Consider the following 15000-nt stretch of genomic DNA (forward strand, 5'->3'; position numbering starts at 1 on the left):
TGTGGGGTGTGAGTGTATATATATATCGTATTTTTATTTTGCATTGTCTTTTTCAGTCAGAAATGATATAAAAAATTGTGGAATCTTGTGATAAACTGCAGTACATTATTAAAAAGCATTGGTCAAAATTATGAATGGGTTAGTGAATACGTATGTCCGATTTTCTGTATTATGCATTCTTATTGAAGATATTCAATTTTCTGTATTATGCATTTTCTGTATTATGCATTCATATTGAAGATATTTTGTATATATTTTCCAACTTATCATTTGATTACAATTCGTAATTATTTGTATAAACTTAACTTTTTTTGTATTATCACCTGGTAATAATTACGATTATTATGTTTTATGTATTATTCATGTACATGTATACTAAGATTGGGTGCCTTTTACTTTGTACATTTTATTCATGGCACGGCCCCAATGCAAATCAGACTCTGTATCTGTTTGGGTTTTTTACCGTGTGAAAATAAAATTTATCTATCTATTTAAAAATATGGTCAGATTCAATCAAGGTTTGGTTGAATTTGACCAATAATATTTACTAACATATTTTGAACAATCATTATTTTGAATAGTGTAGTTTATGTAAATGTATATTGAGTTACTATACCATCTCTCTCCCTCTCTACGTCTCTCTATCTTCCCCCTAATAATCCACTCTCTTTTTCTCCCTATTTCTCTCTTACAGTTTGATTCTTCTGAATTTCGAATCAGCGAGTCGATGAGTGACCCTATTCAACTTAAATTGGTTTCAAGTTTGACACTAAAAATCTCACTTCAACATCTCTGCGAGTCCTTTCAGCTCACCCAAAAGTCAAAATGATCTCTTTACAGTTTGGATTCGACATCAGATTTACCTAAATTCATTACAAAAACAGGCCCCAACTGATATAGAACTGGTTTAAATATGCTCATTCTTTATAACAGCAAATTGATTTTTTTTTCGATGAGCAGCGGTGATGGTGCAATTTCACGGATTTACTCAATTTATCAAAACACTGTCTTGTTCTCATCCGGTCTATATTGCATCTTTCGTAAAATTATCCGGACACGAAACTTTTCCCTGTTGATTCAAACGTACGAACAAAATATATACAAGACAGACATGTTGAAAACATTTTGTTTCACTTCGATCGGTACAATATGCACCCCCGATTCATATTTCATGTAGTTTCTGATAGATATGAAAATACAGTTTAGTTTGCGGGTGGGTTGACGAAGGCGAAGGAGAGGGGGTCTATACTACCCCCCCCCCTTCTCTTTACACCGTTTTCTTTGATATTCAAGGGTCGTGGAACGGTGTACAAAAACGCAAAATTAGACTGATTGTGATGTTTTGCATGGTAAGCCCCCACCCCCCGCCCCCACCGCCACTTTCAAATCCGTTCAGGGGCTGTCTGTAAACTGTTTTCAATGGTTTTAGGTTCCATTTTTTTTAAGAAAAAAAAGAAATCTACTGTTTGGTTTAGTATGCTATCTGATTTAACATAATAATCTAGATAACCCAATTACATACCATACCCTGATATATATAAATATGCTTATACATGTTATAGTTCGATATTTGTTCTTGGATATTTTAAGTCTTTTTTAACCCAGTCATGTTCAGCAAGTATAGCAACTGTGTACATTGCCATGTTGTTAGTGTGTTTGCCTTGGATTATTTTATTGTTTTGTTTGTTAAGCTTTCTTTCTGTTAATATTACTTTTTGTCACAATAACTCTGATCTGTCTGAATAAGTTGTAACTATTGTAATTTTACCTTGATTATGACTTCATGATTTAATAAAACATATACATATACAAAACTATATACCATACCCTCGACACATGACCTAAGTTTGGAAATTCTGGCAAGCATTAAAAGCAACGGTATCAATGATGGTTGCGAGCTGGTTTGGTATATATTCTGATATTATTTTCAAGTTTGTATTTCCTTCTTACTTATTCTAAAATTTAATTATCGTGAATTACTATAAATCTTTCGGGTTTCCTAAACATGGATACAAAGTTTATTTACGTATATAGGCTTTTTTTTCTATTGCAAAGTAATTTTAACCCAATACAAGAATTTCATTTTTCTCACAACAAGATTTACAAAACTCCGATCATGCCCAACTTTATATAAATCGTCAACAATTAAACTTGCACGTAAGTTTCCGTAGTGTAGCGGTTATCACATGAGTAAAACCAGGGAGTTCTCCCATCTTCCTGGTTTAACACTCAAGGTCCCCGGTTCGAACCCGGGTGGAAACATATTTTTTCTGCCCTACCTGTTTTTTAGTATTCAAATCTTTCCAACTTTTTTCGATAATCCTAACAATAATTCATCTACTGTTTTTCCACTATTTCATGCACTTTCAAGTAACTTCAATTATTTTTCAAAATCAGGCTCGAAAATAAATGTTACGGCACATTTTGGTATTCTGCATAGTTCTGTAACAGGGTTTTCCGTCTTAAGTTTTCTTATCTAAATTTCAAAACGAAAAAAAGTAGTTTTGTATTGTTTCATCCAATTCATTCACTTAATTGCTTCTTAACAAAAAATGCTACTTGAAACACTATACGACGGTGGATCTTTTCATCACCATCCGAGTTTTCGTAGTGTAGTGGTTATCACGTGAGTCTCACACACTCAAGGTCCCCGGTTCGAACCCGGGCGAAAACAATACGATGCTTTTTATGTTTTCCCCCAAAGATTTCAATGAAATATATGATAAGATTTTGTTATTTTTTAGTATTGGTACTACAGAATTTTTTAGATTATGTAGGTGACGAAGGGAAAGAGGTGCATGTACCTATGTTTTTTTTTATGAAAATGATTATAACAACAATAACAATTTAAAATATACTTAAACAAAATAATGAACTTGTAAGCAATGCATCTTCTTTTTATCAATGATTTGTATAACTTCCAATTATTTTCAATTCAATTCAATTTTAATTTCGGATCATTAGACATAAAACATATACAAACAATACAATCCTGTCGTCCGAAGACTAATATTGTGCAATGTTTACATTAGAATATCATTTACGTGCGAAGATTAAAATCTTATATATTTGTTTCTGAAGTCCATAAAACACCAGGAATTCATTTACGTTTTTTTTATATATTGAAGTGCAATGAATCTACTGAGATGAAGAGCAATATAAGCAAAGCAATCTTGCTCCCACATGTTGTGGATTAGATATTCATTGAGACTTCTATCTAAGTTATCGTAGAGTAGTGGTTATCACGTCAGTCTAACTCACTCAAGGTCGACGGTTCGAGCCCGGGCGGAAACCATGATTTGTTTTTGGACTTTTTAAAATATTCATACATTTTCATAAAGATATGTAAAGTATAACAATTTGAAATACATAAATCAAAACAAACTAAAATAAATAAGAAACATGTATAACAATGTGCCTTTTCATCAAAATTCTGCATCACTTTCAACTATTCATTTTCTTAATTCAACAAAACAAACCGGTTTCAACTCGTTCATGCACACAACATCGATATTAATTTTGTTCCCCTTCTTGTCTTAATGTTTTTTTTATTAATAAATCAAAGATAATTATTACGTTGTGCATCTCAGATACATACAGAATTTCAATTTGTTCAACCAAGTTTCCGTAGTGTAGCGGTTATCACGTGAGTCTAACACACTCAAGGTCCCCGGTTCGAGCCCGGGCGGAAACAACTATTTTTTTCGTTACAGCAGTTGATGCTATTCGTTGTTTAAGCTTTTTTATTTATATATTTCATTTAATTGCTGTTTATCATGTTGATAATTCATCTCCTTTCCAACCGTATTCTCCTCAGTTTTATTCTTCAAATCCTCTCCCTTTTAAAATAATGATTTCAATCTTTCACTTTTCCTAAACTAGGATAAAAAAGAAAAATATATCGTACGCATATAGGCTGTATTTTTTTCTTTTGCAAAGTAATTTTAACCCATTACAAGAATTTCATTTTTCTTACAACAAGATTTACAAATCTCCGATCATGCCCAACTTTATATAAATCGTCAACAATTAAACTTGCACGTAAGTTTCCGTAGTGTAGCGGTTATCACGTGAGTATAACCAGGGAGTTCTCCCATCTTCCTGGTCTACTCAAGGTCCCCGGTTCGAACCCGGGCGGAAACATATTTTTTCTGCCCTACCTGTTTTAGTTAGAAAATTAATCTCTCCAACTTTTTTCGATAATTCTAACAATGATTCATCCACTGTTTTCCCACTTATTCATGCAATTATTTCTTTCAAAATCAGGCTTGAAAATAAGCGCGGTTTGTTAAGGCACATTTGGTAATCTGCTATATACCAAAATCTGCTGTAACAGGGTTTTCCGCCTAAGTTGTCTTATATAAATTTCTAAATGAAAAAAAAAAGTTTTGTATTGTTCCATCCAATTCATTCACTTAATTGCTTCTTTAAAAAAAATGCTACTTAAAACATTATACGAAGGTGGATCTTTACATTAACATCCGAGTTTTCGTAGTGTAGTGGTTATCACGTGAGTCTCACACACTCAAGGTCCCCGGTTCGAACCCGGGCGAAAACAATACGATGCTTTTTATGTTTTTCCCCAAAGATTTCTATGAAATATATGATAAGATTTTGTTATTTTTTAGTATTGGTACTACAGAAATTTTTAGATTTTGTAAGTGACTTAATGAACAGAACGAAGGGAAAGAGGTGCATGTACCTATGTTTTTTATAAAAATGATTATAACAACAATAACAATTGAAAATATACTTAAACAAAATAATGAACTTGTAAGCAATGCATCTTCTTTTTATCAATGATTTGTATAACTTCCAATTATTTTCAATTCAATTCAATTTTAATTTCGGATCATTAGACATAAAACATATACAAACAATACAATCCTGTCGTCCGAAGACTAATATTGTGCAATGTTTACATTAGAATATCATTTACGTGCGAAGATTAAAATCTTATATATTTGTTTCTGAAGTCCACAAAACACCAGGAATTCATTTATGTTTTTTTTATATATTGAAGTGCAATGAATCTACTGAGATAAAGAGCAATATAAGCAAAGCAATCTTGCTCCCACATGTTCAGGGACCTGGGAACGATTTTTTCAGTGGGGGTGCTGAAATCTCTCCTCGATCAAAGGTGAGGGGGGGGGGGAAGACACAATTGAGTTTTCCATAATTACACACACACACACCCTCACACACACACACATATATATATAAATATACATATATATGACAGTCACTTCTTAGCTTTCTTCTTATAAAAGAACATAAATATATAATTAGATAATTTGAGCGCGAAGCGCAAGCTATTTTTTGTGGAAATTTCATGTATTATGTCCTGAAAATTGAACATTTTGAGCAATGTTTGTGGTCCAAGATGCGTATGTAACAAATAATAATTGTGAGCGCGATCAGCGCGAGCAGATATTTTTTATATACGCTCTGCATGGCCTGATCGAAAGGGACGTGTTATAAGGACTGTATTGCAGTTACCCATGAAGACGATACATATATCAACGATCAAATAATGCGAGCGCGAAGCGCGAGCTTAAAATTTGACATTCCGACCTAAATACTGGACATTCTAAGCACGTTTTGTAAATATGAACAAGATAAGTATATAACTATACAATTGATGCGAGCGCGAGCGGAAACAAAATTGAGATTTCAGACCAAAAAAACGAGAGATTCTAAGCACTTTTCTAATCATAATGAGGATAGCTATAAATTTATACAATTGATGCGAGCGCGAAGCGCGAGCGGAAATAAAAATGAGATTTCAAACCTAAAAACGAGACATCTAATGCACTTTTCTAATAATGAACAGAATAGGTATATAACTATACAATTGATGCGAGCGCAAAGCGCGAGCGGAAACAAAATTGAGATTTCAGACCTGAAAACGGGACATTCTATTCATGTTTTGTAAATCAAGAAAATGATGGGTAATTGGATATATTCTTAAATTAATAATGTGAGCGCGAAGCGCGAGCAGAAAATTTTTGATATTCTGATCTGAAACTCCACACTGAATGTAAAATGGTTTGAACAGATAAAAAAAACTCAGACGAACATAAGAATAAAGATTTGATCAAAATCAGACAAGGAATATCACAGTTATTGCATTTTAAAGATTAGCATTATTCCAGTGAAACATTTTTAGACATGTCTTCATTAATATTCAATGAGCAAACTGGTGATGTCATATTCCCACTTGTTCTTTTGTATTTTATTATATAAACTTAGGTTTATTCAATATTTTCCTTTCAAGAACCAAAACAGTTGAATTGACAACTGATTTAGTCCATACGATATTCTTTGCTGCAACTTATTTCATTATAAGGGAGACATATCATTCACTCTGGTATGAAAAAAATGAAACAATTTTGATTCCACAAGAAACAGGATATTGGGAATGTCACAGCATCAGCCCACCTATGAAATATTTATGACGACATGCATATCATCATTTTCATAAAATATTGCTAAACTTTAGAATTAAATAATTTAACTAATGGTTATCAGATTTTGATAAAATTTATTCATTTTTTATAAAATGTATTTGATATAAATATTTTCAGCCCAGAGTACCCCCCCCCCCCCACCCAATCAAGCTGCGTATCTGAATAAACATGCCTGCGCGTGTTCAGAGTTAGACCTAGTATCTGGGCATTCTAAATACATTTCATTTTATTATATAAACATCAATCATGTGAGCGCGAAGCGCGAGCAGAAAATATTAGATATTCCGATCTGAAAGAGGGTGAATTTAAACATTATTTCCAGTAATGTGTCGGAAAATTCTGAAGTGGGGGGGGGAGGGGGGTTCTACAAAACGTCGTTCATTTTCATTACATTTCTGTCATTTATCATACCAACCACTAGATTTCCAGGTGCGCTGCCTATGGAAAATAACACGCGCAGCACCCTAAAAGAGTTGCTTCACCCCCAGCACCCCCGCTTCCCAGCCCCCAGGGCCATGGGGCAGGGCGAAAAAGACTAGTGAAATTTGATTTATATTATCTGACTTGTAATTTTTGTATACAATACACGGGCGGTCGGGCGCGGGCTCACTTGATTCGACATAAAACCTGGAAGTTTCAAGTCCAACCACCCCCATGTCCTTCCCTGCTATCGAAGAGTGTGTATGGTTATCACGTATTGCGCGCGACCACGTCTGTATCGGAGTGCTGCCCCGCTGGAGCTTGATTGAGTCGCGTTATAGGAGGGATGTTATTGGAATATGTGAAAGACTATGTAAATGATTTGCGATTGTCGGATGTGATAATTATGTACATTATAACATATTTTAAAAAATACAGGGGGGAACCCGATTTCGTGGGGGTGCTGCCTATGGAAAATAATACACGCAGCACCCCCAGGATAATTTCTAGGGGTGCTTCAGCACCCCCAGCACCCCCGCTTCTCAGGTCCCTGCACATGTTGTGGATTAGATATTCATTGAGACTTCTATCTAAGTTACCGTAGAGTAGTGGTTATCACGTCAGTCTAACTCACTCAAGGTCGACGGTTCAAGCCCGGGCGGAAACCGTGCTTTTTGGGGGGACTTTTTAAAATATTCCTACATTTTCATAAAGATATGAAAAGTATAACAATTTGAAATACATAAATCAAAACAAACTAAAATAAATAAGAAACATGTATAACAATGTGCCTTTTCATCAAAATTCTGCATCACTTTCAACTATTCATTTTCTTAATTCAACAAAACAAACCGGTTTCCACTCGTTCATGCACACAACATCGATATTAATTTTTTTCCTTCTTGTCTTAATGTTTTTTTCTTAATAAATCAAGGATAATTATTACGTTGTGCATTTCAGATACATACAGAATTTCAAATTGTTCAACCAAGTTTCCGTAGTGTAGCGGTTATCACGTGAGTCTAACACACTCAAGGTCCCCGGTTCGAGCCCGGGCGGAAACAATTAATTTTTTCGTTACAGCAGTTGATGCTATTCGTTGTTTAAGCTTCCTTATTTATATATTTTATTTAATTGCTGTATATCATGTTGATAATTCATCTCCTTTCCAACCGTATTCTTCTCAGTGTTATTCTCCAAATCCTCTCCCTTTTAAAATAATGATTTCAATCTTCCACTTTTCCTAAACTAGGATAAAAAAGAAAAAGATATCGTACGCATATAGGCTGTATTTTTTTCTTTTGCAAAGTAATTTTGACCCATTACAAGAATTTCATTTTTCTTACAACAAGATTTACAAAACTCCGATCATGCCCAACTTTATATTAATCGTCAACAATTAAACTTGCACGTAAGTTTCCGTAGTGTAGCGGTTATCACGTGAGTATAACCAGGGAGTTCTCCCATCTTCCTGGTCTACTCAAGGTCCCCGGTTCGAACCCGGGCGGAAACATATGTTTTCTGCCCTATCTGTTTTTTAGTATACAAATCTCTCCAACTTTTTTCGATAATTCTAACAATGATTCATCCACTGTTTTCCCACTAATTTATGCAATTATTTTTTTCAAAATCAGGCTTGAAAATAAGCGCGGTTTGTTAAGGCACATTTGGTAATCTGCTATATACCGAGATCAGCTGTAACAGGGTTTTCCGCCTAAGTTTTCTTATCTAAATTTCAAAACGAAAACAAAAGTTTTGTATTGTTTCATCCAATTCATTCACTTAATTGCTTCTTAACAAAAAATGCTACTTAAAACATTATACGAAGGAGGATCATTACATTAGCATCCGAGTTTTCGTAGTGTAGTGGTTATCACGTGAGTCTCACACACTCAAGGTCCCCGGTTCGAACCCGGGCGAAAACAATACGATGCTTTTTATGTTTTTCCCCAAAGATTTCAATGAAATATATGATAAGATTTTGTTATTTTTTATTAATGGTACTACATAATTTTTTTGATTTTGTAAGTGACGAAGGGAAAGAGGTGCATGTACCTATGTTTTTTTTATGAAAATGATTATAACAACAATAACAATTGGAAATATACTGAAACAAATGAACTTGTAAGCAATGCATCTTCTTCTTAATGATTATTTTGGATAACTTCCAATTTTTTTTCAATTCATTTTAATTTTGGTTTATTAGATATAAAACATATGCAAACAATACAATGCTGTAGTCCGAAGACTAATTGTGCATGTTAACATTAAAATATGATTGATATTTAAAAAATCATCTGTATCTGTTCTGAATTCCACAAAAGACCAGGAATTAATATTATGTTTACGTAAAGGTTTTTATTATATATTGAAGAGCAATGAATCTTCTGAGATGAAGAGCAATATAAGCAAAGTAATCTTGCTCCCGCATGTTGTGGATCAGGTATTCATTGATACTCCTATCTAAGTTACCGTAGTGTAATGGTTATCACGTGAGTCTAACACACTCAAGGTCCCCGGTTCGAGCCCGGGCGGAAACAATGCTTTCGTTTTTGGACTTTTAAAAATATACCTATTTTTTCATAAAGATATGAAAAGAATAACAATTTGAAAAACATAAATCAAAACAAACTAGAATAAATAAGAAACATGTATAACAATGTGCCTTTTCATCAAAATTCTGCATCACTTTAAACTATTCATTTTCTTAATTCAACAAAACAAACCGGTTTCCACTTGTTCATGCACACAACATCGATATTAATTTTTTTCCCTTCTTGTCTTAATGTTTTTTTATTAATAAATCAAGGATAATTATCACGTTGTGCATTTCAGATACATACAAAATTTCAATTTGTTCAACCAAGTTTCCGTAGTGTAGCGGTTATCACGTGAGTCTAACACACTCAAGGTCCCCGGTTCGAGCCCGGGCGGAAACAAGTTTTTTTTTCGTTACAGCAGTTGATGCTATTCGTTGTTTAAGCTTTTTTATTTATATATTTTATTTAATTGCTGTATATCATGTTGATAATTCATCTCCTTTCCAACCGTATTCTCAGTTTTATTCTCCAAATCCTCTCCCTTTTAAAATAATGATTTCAATCTTTCATTTTTCCTAAACTAGGATAAAAAAGAAAAAGATATCGTACGCTTATATAATATAGGCTGTATTTTTTCTTACAAGATTTTCTAAACTCCGATCATGCCCAACTTTATATAAATCGTCAACAATTAAACTTGCACGTAAGTTTCCGTAGTGTAGCGGTTATCACGTGAGTATAACCAGGGAGTTCTCCCATCTTCCTGGTCTACTCAAGGTCCCCGGTTCGAACCCGGGCGGAAACATATTTTTTCTGCCCTACCTGTTTTAGTATACAAATCTCTCCAACTTTTTTTTCGATAATTCTAACAATGATTCATCCACTGTTTTTCCACTATTTCATGCACTTTCAAGTAACTTCAATTATTTTTCAAAATCAGGCGTGAAAATGAATGTTACGGCACATTTTGGTAATCTGCATAGTTCTGTAACAGTGTTTTCCGTCTTAAGTTTTCTTATCTAAATTTCAAAACGAAAAAAGTAGTGTTGTATTGTTCCATCCGATTCATTCACTTAATTGCTTCTTAACAAAAAAATGCTTCTTAAAACACTATACTACGGTGGATCTTTACATTACCATCCGAGTTTTCGTAGTGTAGTGGATATCACGTGAGTCTCACACATTCAAGGTCCCCGGTTCGAACCCGGGCGAAAACAATACGATGTAGGGTTTTTATGTTTTTCCCCCAAGACTTCAATGAAATATAAAATAATTTTTTTTTTATTTTAGCATTGATACTACATAAACTTTTAGATTTTGTAAGTGACTTAATGAACAGAACGAAGGGAAAGAGGTGCATGTACCTATGTTTTTTATGAAAATGATTATGACAACAATAACAATTGGAAATATACTTAAACAAATGAACTTGTAAGAAATGCATCTTCTTTTTATCAATGATTTGTATAACTTCCAATTATTTTCAATTCAATTCAATTTTAATTTCGGATCATTAGACATAAAACATATACAAACAATACAATCCTGTCGTCCGAAGACTAATATTGTGCAATGTTTACATTAAAATATCATTTACATGCGAAGATTAAAACCGTATATATTTGTTTCTGAAGTCCACAAAACACCAGGAATTCATTTATAGGTCTTTTTTATATATTGAAGTGCAATGAATCTTCTGAGATGAAGAGCAATATAAGCAAAGCAATCTTGCTCCCACAAGTTGTGGATCAGGTATTCATTGATACTCCTATCTAAGTTTCCGTAGTGTAGTGGTTATCACGTGAGTCTAACTCACTCAATGTCCACGGTTCGAGCCCGGGCGGAAACAATGCTTTCGTTTTGGACTTTTTAAAATATACCTACTTTTTCATAAAGATATGAAAAAAATAATTTGAAATTTGAAATACATCAAAACAAGCTAAAGTAAATAAGAAATGTCTATATAACAATGTGCCTTTCAATCAAAATGCTGTATCATGCACTTTCAACTATTCATTTTCTTAATTCAACAAAACAAACCGGTTTCCACTTGTTCATGCACACAACATCGATATTAATTTTTTTTCCTTCTTGTCTTAATGTTTTTTTATTAATAAATCAATGATAATTATCACGTTGTGCATTTCAGATACATACAGAATTTCAATTTGTTCAACCAAGTTTCCGTAGTGTAGCGGTTATCACGTGAGTCTAACACACTCAAGGTCCCCGGTTCGAGCCCGGGCGGAAACAAGTTTTTTTTCGTTACAGCAGTTGATGCTATTCGTTGTCTAAGCTTTTTTATTTATATATATTTTATTTAATTGCTGTATATCATGTTGATAATTCATCTCCTTTCCAACCGTATTCTCCTCAGTTTTATTCTCCAAATCCTCTCCCTTTTAAAATAATGATTTCAATCTTTCACTTTTCCTAAACTTGGATAAAAAAAGAAAAAGATATCGTACGCGTATAATATAGGCTGTATGTTTTCTTACAAGATTTACAAAACTCCGATCATGCCCAACTTTATATAAATCGTCAACAATTAAACTTGCATGTAAGTTTCCGTAGTGTAGCGGTTATCACGTGGGTATAACCAGGGAGTTCTCCCATCTTCCTGGTCTACTCAAGGTCCCCGGTTCGAACCCGGGCGGAAACATATTTTTTCTGCCCTACCTGTTTTAGTATACAAATCTTTCCAACTTTTTTCGATAATTCTAACAATGATTCACCTACTGTTTTTCCACTATTTCATGCACTTTCAAGTAACTTCAATTATTTTTCAAAATCAGGCTTGAAAATGATGTTACGGCACATTTTGGTATTCTGTATAGTTCTGTAACAGGGTTTTCCGTCTTAAGTTTTCTTATCTAAATTTCAAAACGAAAAAAAAAGTTTTGTATTGTTCCATCCGATTCATTCACTTAATTGCCTCTTAACAAAAAATGCTACTTAAAGGAGAATGAAACCCTTGAAACCAGCTGAATCCATATCAAAGAGAAAAATCAAAGAAACATATTGTTGAAAGTTTGAGGAAGATTGAATGAATAATACGAAAGTTATGAGCATTTGAATATTGAGATCACTAATGCCATGTAGATCCTCCCATTGGCAATGCGACCAAGATCTGTGATGTCACACACGTACAACTCCCTCATTACTTTAGTACTTATTTCACTTATATTCTCACTTTTATAGAGTCTATCAGAAGGTGAGGTGTTCTCTTTATATATGGGAGGACAATTACAGAGGTTTCACAACATTATATCATTGATGAATCGTTTGTCATATGATTAGAATGAGCAAAAGGAGATGTTTTGGGGTATATTTTCAGTGTCCAAAAGGGGAGAGTTGTTCATCTGTGACATCATAGATCTTGGTCGCATTGCCAATGGGAGGATCTCCATAGCATAAGTGATCTCGACATTCAAATGCTCATAACTCTTCTATTGCTAGTCCTATTTTACTCAAACTTTTGTTGATCTTATTCTTTGATTTTTCTGCTTTCACAAAAGCTAACTTGCTCCAAGAGTTTCATTCTCCTTTAAAACATTATACGAAGGAGGATCATTACATTAGCATCCGAGTTTTCGTAGTGTAGTGGTTATCACGTGAGTCTCACACACTCAAGGTCCCCGGTTCGAACCCGGGCGAAAACAATACGATGCTTTTTATGTTTTTCCCCCAAGATTTCAATGAAATATATGATAAGATTTTGTTATTTTTTATTAATGGTACTACATAATTTTTTAGATTTTGTAAGTGACGAAGGGAAAGAGGTGCATGTACCTATGTTTTTTTTATGAAAATGATTATAACAACAATACCAATTGGAAATATACTGAAACAAATGAACTTGTAGGCAATGCATCTTCTTTTTATCAATGATTTGTATAAATTCCAATTATTTTCAATTCAATTCAATTTTAATTTCGGATCAGTAGACATAAAACATATACAAACAATACAATCCTGTCGTCCGAAGACTAATATTGTGCAAAGTTTACATTAGAATATCATTTACATGCGAAGATTAAAATCTTATATATTTGTTTCTGAAGTCCACAAAACACCAGGAATTCATTTATGTTCACGTAAAGGTCTTTTTTATATATTGAAGAGCAATGAATCTACTGAGATGAAGAGCAATATAAGCAAAGCAATCTTGCTCCCACATGTTGTGGATTGGATATTCATTGAGACTTCTATCTAAGTTACCGTAGAGTAGTGGTTATCACGTCAGTCTAACTCACTCAAGGTCGACGGTTCGAGCCCGGGCGGAAACCATGCTTTGTTTTTTGACTTTTTAAAATATTCCTACATTTTCATAAAGATATGAAAAGTATAACAATTTGAAATACATAAATCAAAACAAACTAAAATAAATAAGAAACACGTATAACAATGTGCCTATTCATCAAAATTCTGCATCACTTTTAACTATTCATTATCTTAATTCAACAAAACAAACCGGTTTCCACTCGTTCATGCACACAACATCGATATTAATTTTTTTCCTTCTTGTCTTAGTGTTTTTTTCAGTAAATCAAGGATAATTATCACGTTGTGCATTTCAGATACATACAGAATTTCAATTTCCGGGCGGAAACAACTATTTTTTTCGTTACAGCAGTTGATGCTATTCGTTGTTTTTGCTTTTTCTATTTATACATTTTATTTCATTGCTGAAGATCTCCTTTCTAAGCGAATTCTCTTCAGTTTTATTCTCCAAATCCTCTCCCTTTTTGAAATAATGATTTGAACGTGTCTAATTCCCATGTTATTTTGTACTGAGGGGGTGTAAAAAGGAACACAGAACTTTAAGGAGTCCGGGTAAAGGTTTGTAAGATCTAAGATCAGTTATTCTTCAAAGATACATGTACTTTGCTTAATCAAATCAACATACACAAGGTGTAAATGATTGACTATCCGTCCTTATACCGAGTACTTAATTACGTACGGGAAATGGACAATGAATTTATTCTTTGCGAGGACAATAGAATGCATACGTCATCAACAAATTATCAACAACAAAAAGTCGTACCTCTCTGTTAATACCACTGTCCTAAAAGTAAAAGTGAAAACTGTCAAAATTAATCAAAATCGTTAAACAGGAAATAACTTATCGAATGACAATATGAAGTTGTGTTCACGTGGCGACATTGAAGTTTACCGTGATTAAGTTGATTAAACTATGCAATGAAAATGAGGCACAATGTCAGTCGATATAGTGCGTGGTTATGAATATCTTTTTTTTAACATGTTTAAAAATGAAATGAAATATAATTTTATTGAAATCCAATGAAACAGGACAAACTGGGATGGAACAACTTAAAATAAACCTCAATGAAATATATACATGTATATTGGTTGTTTTATTGTATCTTCTCTCTGCATTCGTGTATTCAACTTTCATGAATTAAATAAGTGTTAAGAATTTGAATGCAAGACAATCAGATTCAGAAATAGTACCGGCTTCAAAATAATGTATGAGTGCTCATTGAATGGTGTAAATCATAAATACAAATGAATTTTAAATTTCAATTTGAATCTATATGGTTTATTTC

The 15000-nt window shown here is 33.4% G+C and overlaps 1 protein-coding gene and 14 non-coding genes across 15 annotated transcripts in view; 14 read left to right on the forward strand and 1 right to left on the reverse strand.

Annotated features, from left to right (window-relative positions):
* The window catches only part of LOC129276019 (adhesion G-protein coupled receptor G2-like), a 46654-nt gene that overhangs the window by 13286 nt on the left and 18368 nt on the right, over positions 1–15000 (reverse strand). The gene's annotated exons all lie outside the window — the stretch shown is intronic.
* On the forward strand, positions 2602–2674 carry TRNAV-CAC (transfer RNA valine (anticodon CAC)). Its single transcript has one exon. It is a non-coding gene; the product is annotated as a tRNA-Val (tRNA).
* On the forward strand, positions 3622–3694 carry TRNAV-AAC (transfer RNA valine (anticodon AAC)). The gene has a single exon. It is a non-coding gene; the product is annotated as a tRNA-Val (tRNA).
* On the forward strand, positions 4046–4143 carry TRNAV-AAC (transfer RNA glycine (anticodon ACC)). The gene is made up of 2 exons: positions 4046–4082; positions 4108–4143. It is a non-coding gene; the product is annotated as a tRNA-Val (tRNA).
* On the forward strand, positions 4486–4558 carry TRNAV-CAC (transfer RNA valine (anticodon CAC)). The gene has a single exon. It is a non-coding gene; the product is annotated as a tRNA-Val (tRNA).
* On the forward strand, positions 7882–7954 carry TRNAV-AAC (transfer RNA valine (anticodon AAC)). The gene has a single exon. It is a non-coding gene; the product is annotated as a tRNA-Val (tRNA).
* TRNAV-AAC (transfer RNA valine (anticodon AAC)) lies at positions 8306–8403 on the forward strand. The gene is made up of 2 exons: positions 8306–8342; positions 8368–8403. It is a non-coding gene; the product is annotated as a tRNA-Val (tRNA).
* On the forward strand, positions 8743–8815 carry TRNAV-CAC (transfer RNA valine (anticodon CAC)). Its single transcript has one exon. It is a non-coding gene; the product is annotated as a tRNA-Val (tRNA).
* TRNAV-AAC (transfer RNA valine (anticodon AAC)) lies at positions 9358–9430 on the forward strand. Its single transcript has one exon. It is a non-coding gene; the product is annotated as a tRNA-Val (tRNA).
* TRNAV-AAC (transfer RNA valine (anticodon AAC)) lies at positions 9757–9829 on the forward strand. Its single transcript has one exon. It is a non-coding gene; the product is annotated as a tRNA-Val (tRNA).
* On the forward strand, positions 10138–10235 carry TRNAV-AAC (transfer RNA valine (anticodon AAC)). The gene is made up of 2 exons: positions 10138–10174; positions 10200–10235. It is a non-coding gene; the product is annotated as a tRNA-Val (tRNA).
* TRNAV-CAC (transfer RNA valine (anticodon CAC)) lies at positions 10575–10647 on the forward strand. The gene has a single exon. It is a non-coding gene; the product is annotated as a tRNA-Val (tRNA).
* Positions 11207–11279, forward strand: TRNAV-AAC (transfer RNA valine (anticodon AAC)). The gene has a single exon. It is a non-coding gene; the product is annotated as a tRNA-Val (tRNA).
* TRNAV-AAC (transfer RNA valine (anticodon AAC)) lies at positions 11611–11683 on the forward strand. Its single transcript has one exon. It is a non-coding gene; the product is annotated as a tRNA-Val (tRNA).
* Positions 13020–13092, forward strand: TRNAV-CAC (transfer RNA alanine (anticodon CGC)). The gene has a single exon. It is a non-coding gene; the product is annotated as a tRNA-Val (tRNA).

Source organism: Lytechinus pictus, chromosome 14, assembly GCF_037042905.1.
Source record: "Lytechinus pictus isolate F3 Inbred chromosome 14, Lp3.0, whole genome shotgun sequence".
NCBI classification, from domain to species: Eukaryota; Metazoa; Echinodermata; class Echinoidea; order Temnopleuroida; family Toxopneustidae; genus Lytechinus; species Lytechinus pictus.